The following is an 18,415-nucleotide window of genomic DNA, read 5'->3' on the forward strand; positions in this document are numbered from 1 at the left end:
GCTAGCTGCATTCAACCCCCGTGGCAATGTCTTGCAGTCCTCCAACTCTGTTGAACACAGGTATGTGCCTCGATTAGAGGTGGACAGATGTCGCATCGCTCTCGCCGTCACTTGTGACCGCGGATCGTACTTAACGTAATTTTCTGCAAGCGTCAGCGGAGCGTCAGTCCGAGCTAAGTCGGGCCAAGTCGCATAAGAGGAACAACAAAATGCGCATTTCCGGTACCGGGAATCGAACCCGGGCTTCCTGGGTGAGAGCCAGGTATCCTAGCCACTAGACCACACCGGATAACGACGCAAGTGCTTCTCCAGGGAACGCAGCAAACTGCACGCACGCTACTTGACGACAACGGCAAAAATTTAGCGTTTCCACTTTGTAGAACGGCATGCTCGGGACACATTTCGTGGAGACGAACGCCAGCAACCGTGACACCAGACTGCGCCTGTGAATCCTGTCGTTGCACCACGCACTGTGCTGCTACGACAATTTAAGAAAGAGACGCTCACGGCTTGCTGCGCTGTTCCCTTCGCGGGCAATCAGTGCTCCCGTTTTCGAGACAGAAAACAGTGGCAGCGGTGGGATTCGAACCCACGCCTCCGAAGAGACTGGTGCCTGAAACCAGCGCCTTAGACCGCTCGGCCACGCTACCTACGCGCCACGGTGGTCACAGTAGCTGCGTTCTTACCCACGAGACCACACCGCAATGGCACAAAAACGAGAAGTAAAAACTGGCAGCGGTGGGATTCGAACCCACGCCTCCGAAGAGACTGGTGCCTTAAACCAGCGCCTTAGACCGCTCGGCCACGCTACCTGCGTCAGTGCTTTTCGCTTTTGTAGAAATAGTGCACGACACAGCTTCCTGTTCTGCTGCGACTGGCTGCTCATCCGTTGCACCTCAAACAACTGCCCTTTTCGAATAGAGATTAACTACACAGGCGGCTGCCCGCGCTCTGGTGCGACGGCGTTGCGTGTTGATAATGAGCTGGTAGTGCCACCTGCAGCCTGCGTAACATGAGTGAAAAATCAAGAGGGCACCGTGATTTCAAACACTGAGTCACTATCGTCATTGCAGCGACAGCAAGGCAAAAGTTTAAAAAGTGCCGTGACCAGGATTCGAACCTGGGTTATTGCGGCCACAACGCAATGTCCTAACCACTAGACGATCACGGCCACGCAAGCACCGCCGACAGCAGCTCTCGCGACTGCAAGTGGCGATGGACAGCAAAGCTCAGCCCACACACCACTGTGTCTCCCCACAGCTGCGTCAGACGCGGTCTCCATTACATGTATACTGGCAAACGAACGTGTCTGCGCTGTTAGGACACTAAGCAGTGTGGTTAGCTGCATTCAACCCCCGTGGCAATGTCTTGCAGTCCTCCAGCTCTGTTGACCACAGTTAGGTGCCTCGATAAGAGGTGGACAGGTGTCGCATCGCTCTCGCCGTCACTTGTTACCACGAATCGTACTTAACGTAGTTTTCTGCAAGCGTCAGCGTAGCGTCAGTCGAGCTAAGTCGGGCCAAGTCGCATAAGAGGAGCAACAAAATGCGAATTTCCGGTACCGGGAATCGAACCCGGGCCTCCTGGGTGAGAGCCAGGTATCCTAGCCACTAGACCACACCGGATAGCGACGCAAGTGCTCCTACAGCGAACACAGCAAACTGTACACACGCTACTTGACGACAACGGCAAAAATGTAGCGTTTCCACTTTGTAGAACGGCATGCTCGGGACACATTTCGTGGAGACGAACGCCAGCAACCGTGACACCAGACTGCGCCTGTGAATCCTGTCGTTGCACCACGCACTGTGCTGCTACGACAATTTAAGAAAGAGACGCTCACGGCTTGCTGCGCTGTTCCCTTCGCGGGCAATCAGTGCTCCTGTTTTCGAGACAGAAAACAGTGGCAGCGGTGGGATTCGAACCCACGCCTCCGAAGAGACTGGTGCCTGAAACCAGCGCCTTAGACCGCTCGGCCACGCTACCTACGCGGCACGGCGGTCGCAGGAGCTGCGTTCTACGCCACGAGAAAACACCGCGATGGCACAAAAAACGAGAAAAAGTTGGCAGCGGTGCGATTCGAACCCACGCCTCCGAAGAGACTGGTGCCTTAAACCAGCGCCTTAGACCGCTCGGCCACGCTACCCGCGCTAGTGCTCTTCGCTTTTGCAGAAACAGTGCACGACACAGCTTCCTGTTCTGCTGCGACTGGCTGTTCATCCATTGCGTATCAAACAAGTGCCCTTTTCGAATAGAGATTAACTACACAGGCAGCAGCCCGCGCTCTGGTGCGGCGGCATTACGTGTTGATAATGAATTGGTAGTGCCACCTGAAGCCTGCGGAACATGAGCGAACAATCAGGAGGGCACCGTGATTTCAAACAGTGGGTCACTATCGTCATTGCAGCGACAGCAAGGCAAAAGTTTAAAAAGTGCCGTGACCAGGATTCGAACCTGGGTTATTGCGGCCACAACGCAATGTCCTAACCACCAGACGATCACGGCCACGGAGGCACCGCCGAGAGCAGTTCTCGCGACTGCAAGTGGCTGTGCACAGCAAAGCTCAGCCCACTGTGTCTCGCCACAGCTGTGTCAGACGCGGTCTCCATTATATGTGTACTAGCAAACGAACGTGTCTGCGCTGTTAGGACACTAAGCAGGGTGGCTAGCTGCATTCAACCCCCGTGGCAATGTCTTGCAGTCCTCCAACTCTGTTGAACACAGGTATGTGCCTCGATTAGAGGTGGACAGATGTCGCATCGCTCTCGCCGTCACTTGTGACCGCGGATCGTACTTAACGTAATTTTCTGCAAGCGTCAGCGGAGCGTCAGTCCGAGCTAAGTCGGGCCAAGTCGCATAAGAGGAACAACAAAATGCGCATTTCCGGTACCGGGAATCGAACCCGGGCCTCCTGGGTGAGAGCCAGGTATCCTAGCCACTAGACCACACCGGATAACGACGCAAGTGCTTCTCCAGGGAACGCAGCAAACTGCACGCACGCTACTTGACGACAACGGCAAAAATTTAGCGTTTCCACTTTGTAGAACGGCATGCTCGGGACACATTTCGTGGAGACGAACGCCAGCAACCGTGACACCAGACTGCGCCTGTGAATCCTGTCGTTGCACCACGCACTGTGCTGCTACGACAATTTAAGAAAGAGACGCTCACGGCTTGCTGCGCTGTTCCCTTCGCGGGCAATCAGTGCTTACGTTTTAGAGACAGAAAACAGTGGCAGCGGTGGGATTCGAACCCACGCCTCCGAAGAGACTGGTGCCTGAAACCAGCGCCTTAGACCGCTCGGCCACGCTACCTACGCGGCACGGCGGTCGCAGGAGCTGCGTTCTACGCCACGAGAAAACACCGCGATGGCACAAAAAACGAGAAAAAGTTGGCAGCGGTGGGATTCGAACCCACGCCTCCGAAGAGACTGGTGCCTTAAACCAGCGCCTTAGACCGCTCGGCCACGCTACCCGCGCTAGTGCTCTTCGCTTTTGCAGAAACAGTGCACGACACAGCTTCCTGTTCTGCTGCGACTGGCTGTTCATCCATTGCGTATCAAACAAGTGCCCTTTTCGAATAGAGATTAACTACACAGGCAGCAGCCCACGCTCTGGTGCGGCGGCATTACGTGTTGATAATGAATTGGTAGTGCCACCTGAAGCCTGCGGAACATGAGCGAACAATCAGGAGGGCACCGTGATTTCAAACAGTGGGTCACTATCGTCATTGCAGCGACAGCAAGGCAAAAGTTTAAAAAGTGCCGTGACCAGGATTCGAACCTGGGTTATTGCGGCCACAACGCAATGTCCTAACCACCAGACGATCACGGCCACGGAGGCACCGCCGAGAGCAGTTCTCGCGACTGCAAGTGGCTGTGCACAGCAAAGCTCAGCCCACTGTGTCTCGCCACAGCTGTGTCAGACGCGGTCTCCATTATATGTGTACTAGCAAACGAACGTGTCTGCGCTGTTAGGACACTAAGCAGGGTGGCTAGCTGCATTCAACCCCCGTGGCAATGTCTTGCAGTCCTCCAACTCTGTTGAACACAGGTATGTGCCTCGATTAGAGGTGGACAGATGTCGCATCGCTCTCGCCGTCACTTGTGACCGCGGATCGTACTTAACGTAATTTTCTGCAAGCGTCAGCGGAGCGTCAGTCCGAGCTAAGTCGGGCCAAGTCGCATAAGAGGAACAACAAAATGCGCATTTCCGGTACCGGGAATCGAACCCGGGCTTCCTGGGTGAGAGCCAGTTATCCTAGCCACTAGACCACACCGGATAACGACGCAAGTGCTTCTCCAGGGAACGCAGCAAACTGCACGCACGCTACTTGACGACAACGGCAAAAATTTAGCGTTTCCACTTTGTAGAACGGCATGCTCGGGACACATTTCGTGGAGACGAACGCCAGCAACCGTGACACCAGACTGCGCCTGTGAATCCTGTCGTTGCACCACGCACTGTGCTGCTACGACAATTTAAGAAAGAGACGCTCACGGCTTGCTGCGCTGTTCCCTTCGCGGGCAATCAGTGCTCCCGTTTTCGAGACAGAAAACAGTGGCAGCGGTGGGATTCGAACCCACGCCTCCGAAGAGACTGGTGCCTGAAACCAGCGCCTTAGACCGCTCGGCCACGCTACCTACGCGGCACGGCGGTCGCAGGAGCTGCGTTCTACGCCACGAGAAAACACCGCGATGGCACAAAAAACGAGAAAAAGTTGGCAGCGGTGCGATTCGAACCCACGCCTCCGAAGAGACTGGTGCCTTAAACCAGCGCCTTAGACCGCTCGGCCACGCTACCCGCGCTAGTGCTCTTCGCTTTTGCAGAAACAGTGCACGACACAGCTTCCTGTTCTGCTGCGACTGGCTGTTCATCCATTGCGTATCAAACAAGTGCCCTTTTCGAATAGAGATTAACTACACAGGCAGCAGCCCGCGCTCTGGTGCGGCGGCATTACGTGTTGATAATGAATTGGTAGTGCCACCTGAAGCCTGCGGAACATGAGCGAACAATCAGGAGGGCACCGTGATTTCAAACAGTGGGTCACTATCGTCATTGCAGCGACAGCAAGGCAAAAGTTTAAAAAGTGCCGTGACCAGGATTCGAACCTGGGTTATTGCGGCCACAACGCAATGTCCTAACCACCAGACGATCACGGCCACGGAGGCACCGCCGAGAGCAGTTCTCGCGACTGCAAGTGGCTGTGCACAGCAAAGCTCAGCCCACTGTGTCTCGCCACAGCTGTGTCAGACGCGGTCTCCATTATATGTGTACTAGCAAACGAACGTGTCTGCGCTGTTAGGACACTAAGCAGGGTGGCTAGCTGCATTCAACCCCCGTGGCAATGTCTTGCAGTCCTCCAACTCTGTTGAACACAGGTATGTGCCTCGATTAGAGGTGGACAGATGTCGCATCGCTCTCGCCGTCACTTGTGACCGCGGATCGTACTTAACGTAATTTTCTGCAAGCGTCAGCGGAGCGTCAGTCCGAGCTAAGTCGGGCCAAGTCGCATAAGAGGAACAACAAAATGCGCATTTCCGGTACCGGGAATCGAACCCGGGCCTCCTGGGTGAGAGCCAGGTATCCTAGCCACTAGACCACACCGGATAACGACGCAAGTGCTTCTCCAGGGAACGCAGCAAACTGCACGCACGCTACTTGACGACAACGGCAAAAATTTAGCGTTTCCACTTTGTAGAACGGCATGCTCGGGACACATTTCGTGGAGACGAACGCCAGCAACCGTGACACCAGACTGCGCCTGTGAATCCTGTCGTTGCACCACGCACTGTGCTGCTACGACAATTTAAGAAAGAGACGCTCACGGCTTGCTGCGCTGTTCCCTTCGCGGGCAATCAGTGCTTACGTTTTAGAGACAGAAAACAGTGGCAGCGGTGGGATTCGAACCCACGCCTCCGAAGAGACTGGTGCCTGAAACCAGCGCCTTAGACCGCTCGGCCACGCTACCTACGCGGCACGGCGGTCGCAGGAGCTGCGTTCTACGCCACGAGAAAACACCGCGATGGCACAAAAAACGAGAAAAAGTTGGCAGCGGTGGGATTCGAACCCACGCCTCCGAAGAGACTGGTGCCTTAAACCAGCGCCTTAGACCGCTCGGCCACGCTACCCGCGCTAGTGCTCTTCGCTTTTGCAGAAACAGTGCACGACACAGCTTCCTGTTCTGCTGCGACTGGCTGTTCATCCATTGCGTATCAAACAAGTGCCCTTTTCGAATAGAGATTAACTACACAGGCAGCAGCCCACGCTCTGGTGCGGCGGCATTACGTGTTGATAATGAATTGGTAGTGCCACCTGAAGCCTGCGGAACATGAGCGAACAATCAGGAGGGCACCGTGATTTCAAACAGTGGGTCACTATCGTCATTGCAGCGACAGCAAGGCAAAAGTTTAAAAAGTGCCGTGACCAGGATTCGAACCTGGGTTATTGCGGCCACAACGCAATGTCCTAACCACCAGACGATCACGGCCACGGAGGCACCGCCGAGAGCAGTTCTCGCGACTGCAAGTGGCTGTGCACAGCAAAGCTCAGCCCACTGTGTCTCGCCACAGCTGTGTCAGACGCGGTCTCCATTATATGTGTACTAGCAAACGAACGTGTCTGCGCTGTTAGGACACTAAGCAGGGTGGCTAGCTGCATTCAACCCCCGTGGCAATGTCTTGCAGTCCTCCAACTCTGTTGAACACAGGTATGTGCCTCGATTAGAGGTGGACAGATGTCGCATCGCTCTCGCCGTCACTTGTGACCGCGGATCGTACTTAACGTAATTTTCTGCAAGCGTCAGCGGAGCGTCAGTCCGAGCTAAGTCGGGCCAAGTCGCATAAGAGGAACAACAAAATGCGCATTTCCGGTACCGGGAATCGAACCCGGGCTTCCTGGGTGAGAGCCAGTTATCCTAGCCACTAGACCACACCGGATAACGACGCAAGTGCTTCTCCAGGGAACGCAGCAAACTGCACGCACGCTACTTGACGACAACGGCAAAAATTTAGCGTTTCCACTTTGTAGAACGGCATGCTCGGGACACATTTCGTGGAGACGAACGCCAGCAACCGTGACACCAGACTGCGCCTGTGAATCCTGTCGTTGCACCACGCACTGTGCTGCTACGACAATTTAAGAAAGAGACGCTCACGGCTTGCTGCGCTGTTCCCTTCGCGGGCAATCAGTGCTCCCGTTTTCGAGACAGAAAACAGTGGCAGCGGTGGGATTCGAACCCACGCCTCCGAAGAGACTGGTGCCTGAAACCAGCGCCTTAGACCGCTCGGCCACGCTACCTACGCGCCACGGTGGTCACAGTAGCTGCGTTCTTACCCACGAGACCACACCGCAATGGCACAAAAACGAGAAGTAAAAACTGGCAGCGGTGGGATTCGAACCCACGCCTCCGAAGAGACTGGTGCCTTAAACCAGCGCCTTAGACCGCTCGGCCACGCTACCTGCGTCAGTGCTTTTCGCTTTTGTAGAAATAGTGCACGACACAGCTTCCTGTTCTGCTGCGACTGGCTGCTCATCCGTTGCACCTCAAACAACTGCCCTTTTCGAATAGAGATTAACTACACAGGCGGCTGCCCGCGCTCTGGTGCGACGGCGTTGCGTGTTGATAATGAGCTGGTAGTGCCACCTGCAGCCTGCGTAACATGAGTGAAAAATCAAGAGGGCACCGTGATTTCAAACACTGAGTCACTATCGTCATTGCAGCGACAGCAAGGCAAAAGTTTAAAAAGTGCCGTGACCAGGATTCGAACCTGGGTTATTGCGGCCACAACGCAATGTCCTAACCACTAGACGATCACGGCCACGCAAGCACCGCCGACAGCAGCTCTCGCGACTGCAAGTGGCGATGGACAGCAAAGCTCAGCCCACACACCACTGTGTCTCCCCACAGCTGCGTCAGACGCGGTCTCCATTACATGTATACTGGCAAACGAACGTGTCTGCGCTGTTAGGACACTAAGCAGTGTGGTTAGCTGCATTCAACCCCCGTGGCAATGTCTTGCAGTCCTCCAGCTCTGTTGACCACAGTTAGGTGCCTCGATAAGAGGTGGACAGGTGTCGCATCGCTCTCGCCGTCACTTGTTACCACGAATCGTACTTAACGTAGTTTTCTGCAAGCGTCAGCGTAGCGTCAGTCGAGCTAAGTCGGGCCAAGTCGCATAAGAGGAGCAACAAAATGCGAATTTCCGGTACCGGGAATCGAACCCGGGCCTCCTGGGTGAGAGCCAGGTATCCTAGCCACTAGACCACACCGGATAGCGACGCAAGTGCTCCTACAGCGAACACAGCAAACTGTACACACGCTACTTGACGACAACGGCAAAAATGTAGCGTTTCCACTTTGTAGAACGGCATGCTCGGGACACATTTCGTGGAGACGAACGCCAGCAACCGTGACACCAGACTGCGCCTGTGAATCCTGTCGTTGCACCACGCACTGTGCTGCTACGACAATTTAAGAAAGAGACGCTCACGGCTTGCTGCGCTGTTCCCTTCGCGGGCAATCAGTGCTCCTGTTTTCGAGACAGAAAACAGTGGCAGCGGTGGGATTCGAACCCACGCCTCCGAAGAGACTGGTGCCTGAAACCAGCGCCTTAGACCGCTCGGCCACGCTACCTACGCGGCACGGCGGTCGCAGGAGCTGCGTTCTACGCCACGAGAAAACACCGCGATGGCACAAAAAACGAGAAAAAGTTGGCAGCGGTGCGATTCGAACCCACGCCTCCGAAGAGACTGGTGCCTTAAACCAGCGCCTTAGACCGCTCGGCCACGCTACCCGCGCTAGTGCTCTTCGCTTTTGCAGAAACAGTGCACGACACAGCTTCCTGTTCTGCTGCGACTGGCTGTTCATCCATTGCGTATCAAACAAGTGCCCTTTTCGAATAGAGATTAACTACACAGGCAGCAGCCCGCGCTCTGGTGCGGCGGCATTACGTGTTGATAATGAATTGGTAGTGCCACCTGAAGCCTGCGGAACATGAGCGAACAATCAGGAGGGCACCGTGATTTCAAACAGTGGGTCACTATCGTCATTGCAGCGACAGCAAGGCAAAAGTTTAAAAAGTGCCGTGACCAGGATTCGAACCTGGGTTATTGCGGCCACAACGCAATGTCCTAACCACCAGACGATCACGGCCACGGAGGCACCGCCGAGAGCAGTTCTCGCGACTGCAAGTGGCTGTGCACAGCAAAGCTCAGCCCACTGTGTCTCGCCACAGCTGTGTCAGACGCGGTCTCCATTATATGTGTACTAGCAAACGAACGTGTCTGCGCTGTTAGGACACTAAGCAGGGTGGCTAGCTGCATTCAACCCCCGTGGCAATGTCTTGCAGTCCTCCAACTCTGTTGAACACAGGTATGTGCCTCGATTAGAGGTGGACAGATGTCGCATCGCTCTCGCCGTCACTTGTGACCGCGGATCGTACTTAACGTAATTTTCTGCAAGCGTCAGCGGAGCGTCAGTCCGAGCTAAGTCGGGCCAAGTCGCATAAGAGGAACAACAAAATGCGCATTTCCGGTACCGGGAATCGAACCCGGGCCTCCTGGGTGAGAGCCAGGTATCCTAGCCACTAGACCACACCGGATAACGACGCAAGTGCTTCTCCAGGGAACGCAGCAAACTGCACGCACGCTACTTGACGACAACGGCAAAAATTTAGCGTTTCCACTTTGTAGAACGGCATGCTCGGGACACATTTCGTGGAGACGAACGCCAGCAACCGTGACACCAGACTGCGCCTGTGAATCCTGTCGTTGCACCACGCACTGTGCTGCTACGACAATTTAAGAAAGAGACGCTCACGGCTTGCTGCGCTGTTCCCTTCGCGGGCAATCAGTGCTTACGTTTTAGAGACAGAAAACAGTGGCAGCGGTGGGATTCGAACCCACGCCTCCGAAGAGACTGGTGCCTGAAACCAGCGCCTTAGACCGCTCGGCCACGCTACCTACGCGGCACGGCGGTCGCAGGAGCTGCGTTCTACGCCACGAGAAAACACCGCGATGGCACAAAAAACGAGAAAAAGTTGGCAGCGGTGGGATTCGAACCCACGCCTCCGAAGAGACTGGTGCCTTAAACCAGCGCCTTAGACCGCTTTTTTTTTTTTTTTTTTTTTTTTTTTATAGAATTTTTTTTTTTTTTTTTTTTTTTTTTTTATTTTTTTTTTTTCTTATCCATTTTTTTTATTTGCCTTAACCACTTTTTTTGTTTTTTTTTGTTTTTTTTTGTTTTTTTTTGTTTTTTTTGTTTTTTATTTTTTGGGTTTTTGCAATTCCGGTACCGGGAATCGAACCCGGGCCTCCTGGGTGAGAGCCAGGTATCCTAGCCACTTTTTTTTTTTTTTTTTTTTTTAATATATATTTTTTAATTTTTTTTACTTTGTTTGAAGAGATTGTAAATTTTTTTTGTGTGTTTTTTTTTTGTTCCTTATCGTTTTTCGTTTGTTTTGACAAATTTTCCAAATGATATATTTTTTTTTTGTTCCTTAATCTCTAATCTCTTTGTTCGTTTTCTTTCTTCGGGTTTGCATTTTTGTTGATGAAAATACACCAAAATATTTATATCGTCGAAAGAACTGCTACTGGGAAGGAAATATTCGTGAAATTCAGACGTTGTCATATGCATCATACCCAGGAGACAAATGAGTGTCTTCGCAGAGAGTATATCCTTCGACTGTAGTACAGGGATGACGAATTGTTGTAACCGATGTCCCACTTGTCCATGTTCTATGGCATCCCAAGGACGACGTGAAGAAAATGTTGAAATGTTGACTGATACCGGTGACCATATTGGCTGGTTGTGCGCCAGTGTTGTGTTGAGAGATAGACTTGAAAATCTAAGACATTAGGGGCACTGCCGGACAGAATATAGTTAATAAAATGTCCCACGAGCCATAGGTAACTGTTATGTTTGGCAGCTGGGAAAAGTCGGAAATCTGGGCGCAGAATGTCTTGGATCTGAATCGCATGAGGCGCAGTCCGGTTAAGCACAGCGAGTTTTTTGCGCGTCCAGTTCCAGATGTGCACTTGGTCCTTGCAGACAAACAGATGAGCAATAGTCGCCACCACGTGGCACAAGCCGCAGTAGGGACTCGGTTCAAGATTAATCCTGTGTCGCTTTTCTTGCGTCGGTACAGTTTCAGTGACCACGTCATACCATTTGGAGCGAACATCTGTCGGAAGTGTCGGATTATGAATGTTAGTCCAAACGAGGGACCAATTGCAAGCCGGATACTTCTTTTCCAAGGGGCCAGGCAGTGACGGCCGAAGTAAGTGGCGGTACAGTTGAACTGTCGGCTTCTTGAAAAGCTCGTCGTCGAGATAGCTACTTTCAAGATAATACAGTGCTATATGCTGAAAGTGCGGGCTGACGCGGCCAATGTCCACAGGCGGAGATAAGTTGGGAGGGCGGAACAGCTGATAGAGCCGCTTCGTGACGGTGTCTTCGCTGGCGGTGAGTATACGCCATGAGCGTTTCAGATACAGAGCCAAGGCGTGAATGCCGGGGTTTTTCAAGCCGAGGCCTCCCATATCGCATGGCAAAGCTGTCGTGGTGAAGGAAACCTTAAAAATATTGAGCTTCCAGACGTACCAGGCGGCCGCCGCTAGAAGTGATCTTGCTACTGTGGTTGGCATGGGTAGGACGGCGGCAACAAACTGTAATTTGGAGAGGGCATAAGAATTGACGAAAAAGGCTCGCTGCAAACGATCGAGGTGTCGCATATTTTGGTCACGCAGGAGTGCTTTTATCGCCTGAATTTTGGGTATCCAATTTTTGTGAGACATGTCCAGTGGCCGGGCCGTGACGTAGAGACCAAGGTGTTTTCTAGTCTGTACACAGGGCAGCCAAGCGTCGCCCGTGAGCGGTCGTTCCTGACCAAGCGTTAAGACGGCGGATTTATTGACGTTTAACATTGCACCACTATCGCTTTGGAATTCCTCAAGAATGCGCTTCGCTGCGGTGACATCGCGAACGTCATTAAGGAGCACGCTGACATCGTCGGCGTATGCTTGGACCACAGACTTGACACCATAAAACTGGAATCCAGGTAGGCTATGATGTAGGCGGCGCAACAAGGGTTCCATGAGGATCGCATAAAGCGTCGTTGAGAGAGGGCAGCCTTGCTTGATACCCCGTGAGAGCTGGATGTACTCCGTCAATGTATTATTGATCAAGAACCGTGTACGTGTACCACGGATACAGTTGTTGATGAGGTGGATAAAATTAAGACTGAAGCCCATGGTTTCCATCACGCTACTGAGATAACGATAGTCAGCCCGATCGTAAGCCTTGTCAAAATCGAGAAATGCTATGGCCATAGGAGTGTGGGTGGCCCAGGTGAGGGAGACGAGATCCCGATACAGCGCCAAAATGGTGGACAATGAGCGACCACGTATCGCACTCATTTGGTATGGTCCCAGAAGATCGGGTAACAGCTGCCGTAATCGGGCGTTGAGGGCGCGCGTCAGAAGTTTAAAGTCCGCATTGAGCAAAGTAATGGGCCGCAGATCTTTGGTGGTGATCGGCGTTGGCGTCTTAGGTAGTAAAACAGTTAACCCCTCTGTGAAGGCTTGGGGCAGAGCAATCCCACGTAGTATTTCATTGTACATCTCCGTGAGTCCGTCCCCTAATATAGGCCAATATTTGACGTAAAACTCGACAGAGAGCCCGTCCGTGCCCGGAGATTTATTTCGTGGTGCGGCAAGCAGGGCATCCTTTAGTTCTTCGTTGGTAAAGGGAGCGAGCAAGTCCCGATTGTGGTCGTCGGTAATGCGGTACGGTGGGTCTCCAGAGTGATACCATTCTCGCACTTTCTCATGTGGTACATCCGCACGGGTGTAAAGTGCGGCAAAGTGGTTGGCAACATGGTTTTTGATGTCGCGGTGTTGGGTATAAAAAGCACCGTCGGCATCTTGCAACTTATGAATAAGTTTCCTGCGCGCCGCATGTAACTGTTGGACGATATGGTGAACAGACGTCTGCTGTTGCGGCAAGTTGGTGAAGTCACGTGCACGAATCTGGTGGCCGATAGCGTTCCGTCCCATCAAGGATGTAATTTTCGCTTGGAGTCTGCGTACGTGCGTGATGTTATTAGGCACCTGATGATAATCCCGGTACAATTCTCGCAGGGCGCAGAAATAGAATTCAGTGATTTCTTTCTCACCGCGCGCGCGAATCCTGGCGTGGTGTCTGAGGCAAGTAATGAGTTTCCTCTTTGCATAAAGCGTCCACCAATCAATCCACGTGGGGTACGTGGGTCTGCGTGATGTTACGGAATGCCAAACCGACCGTATCTCACGCTCTAAAGTGGCGTCTTGTAAGAGGCGACAGTTGAGTTGCCATCGTCCGAAGCCTCTGTAAACCTTCTGCGGCGAGTGATTAAAGGCGGTGTGGTAAGCGATATGGTCACTGAAATTAACGGGCCAATATTCGCAAGTTCCCACGTCGGCTAAAAGATCGCGGTGCACATATATGCGATCTAACCTGCTGGAAGACGTCGGCGTAAAGTGAGTAAAGGCAACATCATCTGGGTGTAAGGTCTCCCACGTGTCGACTAACTGCAATTCTGTGACCAGTGTCAGCAGTTCCTGACTGAAGTTAAAATTCGGCGTTTGATCGGAGCGGCGCAAAACGCAATTAAAGTCACCACCCATAATAATACGCAGACGCAAGTCGGTGATTAAAGGCGCTATCTCTCCAGTATAAAACTCCTTCCTCGCCGCTCGCGCGCTGGAACCGGAAGGAGCGTACACATTAAGAAGGAGTACATCATGGAACTGGGCGGCAATGCCCCGTCCTGTAGGTAACATGGACAAACAAGAACATTCAATGCCTTCCCGATACAGAATGATGGTACCGGCCTCCGTTCCTATATTGACAATGGCGTCATAACCGGGGACGTCGGCTAGGAGTGGAGTCATGGCTTCCTGTACGAACAGAATATCTATATCAGCGGCCCGTAAATACTGTCGAAGGCTGTGGATTTTTGCTTGAGAGACAATGCGGTTTACATTCACAGTAGAAATCTTATATGATTGTCGTGAACGGAGCGATATGGGACGACTGGTCATCTGCAGATGGAAACAGGTAAGATTTTTATCCCTTCAGCAGTCGTCCGCTTCGGAGGTCGAATAAGTCTAGACGTCGCCGTCCGTGGAAGCTGCATTGCGCCGGGGCGTAAGCAGCGTATCACCAGTTGCCATCGGTTCGTCACGGTCGGGAGTGCCGGCCATATCTTCAGTGTCATCCGCCCAATTGACAACAGACACAGCCGTTGTCGCGCCTGCTGTGGCGGTTCCGGAACCGCATAGCGGGCCGTCACCCTGCGCATCCGGCACTTGGTCCGTCCGCGGTGGTGCACAAGTCTCTGCCCTCCGCGTGTCAAGGTTGGAGACATCATCGTCAATAGTCATGGGTGAGGCCAACGACGGAAGACAATCGTCGGTCCCCGAAGTGTCATCGCAGATCATGCGGCCTGCTTGTTTGGCCTTTTCACGCAAGAGGGGCGCCGATTGGGCTGCCTCAGGACGAGCGATCCGACGTTTCTTGTGTTTTTTCGGGGAGGACCTACCGACGGAGACTTCCGCATTCTCTAAAGGAAGAGGAAGAGTCCCTGTCTCTTGCCGTCTGTCAACATCGGTAGTAGCAGCCTCTACGCCGTCGACCCGAGCTGCCTCACGTGAGGCGTCAGGCGGCACCGCGTCTAGTAAGCCAGTGGCCGGTAAAGCTTCCTGAGTGGTAGATATTTCCATAGGTACATCTCCGTCCTTCGTAATATCGGCCACACTAAGTCCCACGTCCACAGCCGGCGCCGTGGGTGTATTAGCACGGACCGCCGCTACATAAGTAGTCGGTAATATTGTCGGTTGCGTGGGAGTGGCTAGTTCACCCGCAGGCAGCTGTGTTACACGTCGTTGGATGCACTGTGCTCGGACGTGGCCTGTGGAATTACAGCCGGAACATGTACGGGGCTGACCCTCATACATGATTATCGCCCTGTATCCACAAATCGTTAGGTAGGATGGAATATGCCGTTGCAATTCGATCTTAATTTGCCGCACGCCATTCAAGACAGGGTACTTATGGAACGAGGCCCACTTTTCGGCAATGTTACTGATAATTTTGCCGTAGGACTTAAGAGAAGCATTAATTTGTTCGGCCGTGATTTCAAAAGGCAACTCGAAAATCCTGACGGTGCGAATACCAAGACCAGCGTGGACAACAGTCACCTCACCCACATTCCCGTCACTGTGTCGAAATTTATAAGTACCGCCACATGACTCGATGATTTTGTCGCACAATTCTGGGTCACGCAATTTGATATAAACCGTGCTACTAACAATAGACAAATGGATACCAATGATATCGGTGGGGGGTAATTTTACGTCTTCATCAACAAATCGTTCGACTTCGTAATACTTCGGTCGAGAGAAACTGCCATCAAACATAAACTTCAAAGTATCTTTTCGCTCTGGGTGATCCATGTTAGGTTCTAGTCGTTAACAACAAGATGTAATGCGCGCCGCAACGGCCCTCGACTCACCACGTGCTGCACCGCAAGCCGCAGCTGAGCACGTAAACAACGCTCCAGGCACGTCCGACTGGCACGACGGCCGCACCTCGACTCATGATTCGAACCCACGCCTCCGAAGAGACTGGTGCCTTAAACCAGCGCCTTAGACCGCTCGGCCACGCTACCCGCGCTAGTGCTCTTCGCTTTTGCAGAAACAGTGCACGACACAGCTTCCTGTTCTGCTGCGACTGGCTGTTCATCCATTGCGTATCAAACAAGTGCCCTTTTCGAATAGAGATTAACTACACAGGCAGCAGCCCGCGCTCTGGTGCGGCGGCATTACGTGTTGATAATGAATTGGTAGTGCCACCTGAAGCCTGCGGAACATGAGCGAACAATCAGGAGGGCACCGTGATTTCAAACAGTGGGTCACTATCGTCATTGCAGCGACAGCAAGGCAAAAGTTTAAAAAGTGCCGTGACCAGGATTCGAACCTGGGTTATTGCGGCCACAACGCAATGTCCTAACCACCAGACGATCACGGCCACGGAGGCACCGCCGAGAGCAGTTCTCGCGACTGCAAGTGGCTGTGCACAGCAAAGCTCAGCCCACTGTGTCTCGCCACAGCTGTGTCAGACGCGGTCTCCATTATATGTGTACTAGCAAACGAACGTGTCTGCGCTGTTAGGACACTAAGCAGGGTGGCTAGCTGCATTCAACCCCCGTGGCAATGTCTTGCAGTCCTCCAACTCTGTTGAACACAGGTATGTGCCTCGATTAGAGGTGGACAGATGTCGCATCGCTCTCGCCGTCACTTGTGACCGCGGATCGTACTTAACGTAATTTTCTGCAAGCGTCAGCGGAGCGTCAGTCCGAGCTAAGTCGGGCCAAGTCGCATAAGAGGAACAACAAAATGCGCATTTCCGGTACCGGGAATCGAACCCGGGCTTCCTGGGTGAGAGCCAGGTATCCTAGCCACTAGACCACACCGGATAACGACGCAAGTGCTTCTCCAGGGAACGCAGCAAACTGCACGCACGCTACTTGACGACAACGGCAAAAATTTAGCGTTTCCACTTTGTAGAACGGCATGCTCGGGACACATTTCGTGGAGACGAACGCCAGCAACCGTGACACCAGACTGCGCCTGTGAATCCTGTCGTTGCACCACGCACTGTGCTGCTACGACAATTTAAGAAAGAGACGCTCACGGCTTGCTGCGCTGTTCCCTTCGCGGGCAATCAGTGCTCCCGTTTTCGAGACAGAAAACAGTGGCAGCGGTGGGATTCGAACCCACGCCTCCGAAGAGACTGGTGCCTGAAACCAGCGCCTTAGACCGCTCGGCCACGCTACCTACGCGCCACGGTGGTCACAGTAGCTGCGTTCTTACCCACGAGACCACACCGCAATGGCACAAAAACGAGAAGTAAAAACTGGCAGCGGTGGGATTCGAACCCACGCCTCCGAAGAGACTGGTGCCTTAAACCAGCGCCTTAGACCGCTCGGCCACGCTACCTGCGTCAGTGCTTTTCGCTTTTGTAGAAATAGTGCACGACACAGCTTCCTGTTCTGCTGCGACTGGCTGCTCATCCGTTGCACCTCAAACAACTGCCCTTTTCGAATAGAGATTAACTACACAGGCGGCTGCCCGCGCTCTGGTGCGACGGCGTTGCGTGTTGATAATGAGCTGGTAGTGCCACCTGCAGCCTGCGTAACATGAGTGAAAAATCAAGAGGGCACCGTGATTTCAAACACTGAGTCACTATCGTCATTGCAGCGACAGCAAGGCAAAAGTTTAAAAAGTGCCGTGACCAGGATTCGAACCTGGGTTATTGCGGCCACAACGCAATGTCCTAACCACTAGACGATCACGGCCACGCAAGCACCGCCGACAGCAGCTCTCGCGACTGCAAGTGGCGATGGACAGCAAAGCTCAGCCCACACACCACTGTGTCTCCCCACAGCTGCGTCAGACGCGGTCTCCATTACATGTATACTGGCAAACGAACGTGTCTGCGCTGTTAGGACACTAAGCAGTGTGGTTAGCTGCATTCAACCCCCGTGGCAATGTCTTGCAGTCCTCCAGCTCTGTTGACCACAGTTAGGTGCCTCGATAAGAGGTGGACAGGTGTCGCATCGCTCTCGCCGTCACTTGTTACCACGAATCGTACTTAACGTAGTTTTCTGCAAGCGTCAGCGTAGCGTCAGTCGAGCTAAGTCGGGCCAAGTCGCATAAGAGGAGCAACAAAATGCGAATTTCCGGTACCGGGAATCGAACCCGGGCCTCCTGGGTGAGAGCCAGGTATCCTAGCCACTAGACCACACCGGATAGCGACGCAAGTGCTCCTACAGCGAACACAGCAAACTGTACACACGCTACTTGACGACAACGGCAAAAATGTAGCGTTTCCACTTTGTAGAACGGCATGCTCGGGACACATTTCGTGGAGACGAACGCCAGCAACCGTGACACCAGACTGCGCCTGTGAATCCTGTCGTTGCACCACGCACTGTGCTGCTACGACAATTTAAGAAAGAGACGCTCACGGCTTGCTGCGCTGTTCCCTTCGCGGGCAATCAGTGCTCCCGTTTTCGAGACAGAAAACAGTGGCAGCGGTGGGATTCGAACCCACGCCTCCGAAGAGACTGGTGCCTGAAACCAGCGCCTTAGACCGCTCGGCCACGCTACCTACGCGGCACGGCGGTCGCAGGAGCTGCGTTCTACGCCACGAGAAAACACCGCGATGGCACAAAAAACGAGAAAAAGTTGGCAGCGGTGCGATTCGAACCCACGCCTCCGAAGAGACTGGTGCCTTAAACCAGCGCCTTAGACCGCTCGGCCACGCTACCCGCGCTAGTGCTCTTCGCTTTTGCAGAAACAGTGCACGA

At 53.2% G+C, this 18,415-nt stretch overlaps 38 non-coding genes across 38 annotated transcripts; all 38 read right to left on the reverse strand.

The window, feature by feature from the left end:
• Positions 1-217: 217 nt before the first annotated feature.
• On the reverse strand, positions 218-289 carry Trnae-cuc. Its single transcript has one exon. It is a non-coding gene; the product is annotated as a tRNA-Glu (tRNA).
• A 279-nt stretch (positions 290-568) lies between these two features.
• On the reverse strand, positions 569-650 carry Trnal-cag. Its single transcript has one exon. It is a non-coding gene; the product is annotated as a tRNA-Leu (tRNA).
• An 80-nt stretch (positions 651-730) lies between these two features.
• On the reverse strand, positions 731-812 carry Trnal-aag. The gene has a single exon. It is a non-coding gene; the product is annotated as a tRNA-Leu (tRNA).
• Positions 813-1,099: 287 nt separating this feature from the next.
• Trnah-gug lies at positions 1,100-1,171 on the reverse strand. Its single transcript has one exon. It is a non-coding gene; the product is annotated as a tRNA-His (tRNA).
• Positions 1,172-1,553: 382 nt separating this feature from the next.
• On the reverse strand, positions 1,554-1,625 carry Trnae-cuc. Its single transcript has one exon. It is a non-coding gene; the product is annotated as a tRNA-Glu (tRNA).
• A 279-nt stretch (positions 1,626-1,904) lies between these two features.
• Positions 1,905-1,986, reverse strand: Trnal-cag. Its single transcript has one exon. It is a non-coding gene; the product is annotated as a tRNA-Leu (tRNA).
• Positions 1,987-2,064: 78 nt separating this feature from the next.
• On the reverse strand, positions 2,065-2,146 carry Trnal-aag. The gene has a single exon. It is a non-coding gene; the product is annotated as a tRNA-Leu (tRNA).
• A 287-nt stretch (positions 2,147-2,433) lies between these two features.
• On the reverse strand, positions 2,434-2,505 carry Trnah-gug. Its single transcript has one exon. It is a non-coding gene; the product is annotated as a tRNA-His (tRNA).
• Positions 2,506-2,881: 376 nt separating this feature from the next.
• Trnae-cuc lies at positions 2,882-2,953 on the reverse strand. Its single transcript has one exon. It is a non-coding gene; the product is annotated as a tRNA-Glu (tRNA).
• A 279-nt stretch (positions 2,954-3,232) lies between these two features.
• On the reverse strand, positions 3,233-3,314 carry Trnal-cag. Its single transcript has one exon. It is a non-coding gene; the product is annotated as a tRNA-Leu (tRNA).
• A 78-nt stretch (positions 3,315-3,392) lies between these two features.
• Trnal-aag lies at positions 3,393-3,474 on the reverse strand. The gene has a single exon. It is a non-coding gene; the product is annotated as a tRNA-Leu (tRNA).
• Positions 3,475-3,761: 287 nt separating this feature from the next.
• Trnah-gug lies at positions 3,762-3,833 on the reverse strand. Its single transcript has one exon. It is a non-coding gene; the product is annotated as a tRNA-His (tRNA).
• Positions 3,834-4,209: 376 nt separating this feature from the next.
• Trnae-cuc lies at positions 4,210-4,281 on the reverse strand. The gene has a single exon. It is a non-coding gene; the product is annotated as a tRNA-Glu (tRNA).
• Positions 4,282-4,560: 279 nt separating this feature from the next.
• Positions 4,561-4,642, reverse strand: Trnal-cag. Its single transcript has one exon. It is a non-coding gene; the product is annotated as a tRNA-Leu (tRNA).
• Positions 4,643-4,720: 78 nt separating this feature from the next.
• Trnal-aag lies at positions 4,721-4,802 on the reverse strand. The gene has a single exon. It is a non-coding gene; the product is annotated as a tRNA-Leu (tRNA).
• Positions 4,803-5,089: 287 nt separating this feature from the next.
• Positions 5,090-5,161, reverse strand: Trnah-gug. Its single transcript has one exon. It is a non-coding gene; the product is annotated as a tRNA-His (tRNA).
• Positions 5,162-5,537: 376 nt separating this feature from the next.
• Trnae-cuc lies at positions 5,538-5,609 on the reverse strand. The gene has a single exon. It is a non-coding gene; the product is annotated as a tRNA-Glu (tRNA).
• Positions 5,610-5,888: 279 nt separating this feature from the next.
• On the reverse strand, positions 5,889-5,970 carry Trnal-cag. The gene has a single exon. It is a non-coding gene; the product is annotated as a tRNA-Leu (tRNA).
• A 78-nt stretch (positions 5,971-6,048) lies between these two features.
• On the reverse strand, positions 6,049-6,130 carry Trnal-aag. Its single transcript has one exon. It is a non-coding gene; the product is annotated as a tRNA-Leu (tRNA).
• A 287-nt stretch (positions 6,131-6,417) lies between these two features.
• On the reverse strand, positions 6,418-6,489 carry Trnah-gug. Its single transcript has one exon. It is a non-coding gene; the product is annotated as a tRNA-His (tRNA).
• Positions 6,490-6,865: 376 nt separating this feature from the next.
• Positions 6,866-6,937, reverse strand: Trnae-cuc. Its single transcript has one exon. It is a non-coding gene; the product is annotated as a tRNA-Glu (tRNA).
• A 279-nt stretch (positions 6,938-7,216) lies between these two features.
• Trnal-cag lies at positions 7,217-7,298 on the reverse strand. The gene has a single exon. It is a non-coding gene; the product is annotated as a tRNA-Leu (tRNA).
• Positions 7,299-7,378: 80 nt separating this feature from the next.
• Positions 7,379-7,460, reverse strand: Trnal-aag. The gene has a single exon. It is a non-coding gene; the product is annotated as a tRNA-Leu (tRNA).
• A 287-nt stretch (positions 7,461-7,747) lies between these two features.
• Positions 7,748-7,819, reverse strand: Trnah-gug. The gene has a single exon. It is a non-coding gene; the product is annotated as a tRNA-His (tRNA).
• A 382-nt stretch (positions 7,820-8,201) lies between these two features.
• Positions 8,202-8,273, reverse strand: Trnae-cuc. The gene has a single exon. It is a non-coding gene; the product is annotated as a tRNA-Glu (tRNA).
• A 279-nt stretch (positions 8,274-8,552) lies between these two features.
• Positions 8,553-8,634, reverse strand: Trnal-cag. Its single transcript has one exon. It is a non-coding gene; the product is annotated as a tRNA-Leu (tRNA).
• A 78-nt stretch (positions 8,635-8,712) lies between these two features.
• On the reverse strand, positions 8,713-8,794 carry Trnal-aag. The gene has a single exon. It is a non-coding gene; the product is annotated as a tRNA-Leu (tRNA).
• A 287-nt stretch (positions 8,795-9,081) lies between these two features.
• Trnah-gug lies at positions 9,082-9,153 on the reverse strand. Its single transcript has one exon. It is a non-coding gene; the product is annotated as a tRNA-His (tRNA).
• A 376-nt stretch (positions 9,154-9,529) lies between these two features.
• On the reverse strand, positions 9,530-9,601 carry Trnae-cuc. Its single transcript has one exon. It is a non-coding gene; the product is annotated as a tRNA-Glu (tRNA).
• A 279-nt stretch (positions 9,602-9,880) lies between these two features.
• Trnal-cag lies at positions 9,881-9,962 on the reverse strand. The gene has a single exon. It is a non-coding gene; the product is annotated as a tRNA-Leu (tRNA).
• A 6,037-nt stretch (positions 9,963-15,999) lies between these two features.
• On the reverse strand, positions 16,000-16,071 carry Trnah-gug. The gene has a single exon. It is a non-coding gene; the product is annotated as a tRNA-His (tRNA).
• Positions 16,072-16,447: 376 nt separating this feature from the next.
• Trnae-cuc lies at positions 16,448-16,519 on the reverse strand. The gene has a single exon. It is a non-coding gene; the product is annotated as a tRNA-Glu (tRNA).
• A 279-nt stretch (positions 16,520-16,798) lies between these two features.
• On the reverse strand, positions 16,799-16,880 carry Trnal-cag. Its single transcript has one exon. It is a non-coding gene; the product is annotated as a tRNA-Leu (tRNA).
• Positions 16,881-16,960: 80 nt separating this feature from the next.
• On the reverse strand, positions 16,961-17,042 carry Trnal-aag. The gene has a single exon. It is a non-coding gene; the product is annotated as a tRNA-Leu (tRNA).
• A 287-nt stretch (positions 17,043-17,329) lies between these two features.
• Trnah-gug lies at positions 17,330-17,401 on the reverse strand. The gene has a single exon. It is a non-coding gene; the product is annotated as a tRNA-His (tRNA).
• Positions 17,402-17,783: 382 nt separating this feature from the next.
• Positions 17,784-17,855, reverse strand: Trnae-cuc. The gene has a single exon. It is a non-coding gene; the product is annotated as a tRNA-Glu (tRNA).
• Positions 17,856-18,134: 279 nt separating this feature from the next.
• On the reverse strand, positions 18,135-18,216 carry Trnal-cag. The gene has a single exon. It is a non-coding gene; the product is annotated as a tRNA-Leu (tRNA).
• Positions 18,217-18,294: 78 nt separating this feature from the next.
• Trnal-aag lies at positions 18,295-18,376 on the reverse strand. Its single transcript has one exon. It is a non-coding gene; the product is annotated as a tRNA-Leu (tRNA).
• Between the last annotated feature and the right edge of the window lie 39 nt (positions 18,377-18,415).

Source organism: Schistocerca americana, chromosome 1 (genome assembly GCF_021461395.2).
Source record: "Schistocerca americana isolate TAMUIC-IGC-003095 chromosome 1, iqSchAmer2.1, whole genome shotgun sequence".
NCBI classification, from domain to species: domain Eukaryota; kingdom Metazoa; phylum Arthropoda; class Insecta; order Orthoptera; family Acrididae; genus Schistocerca; species Schistocerca americana.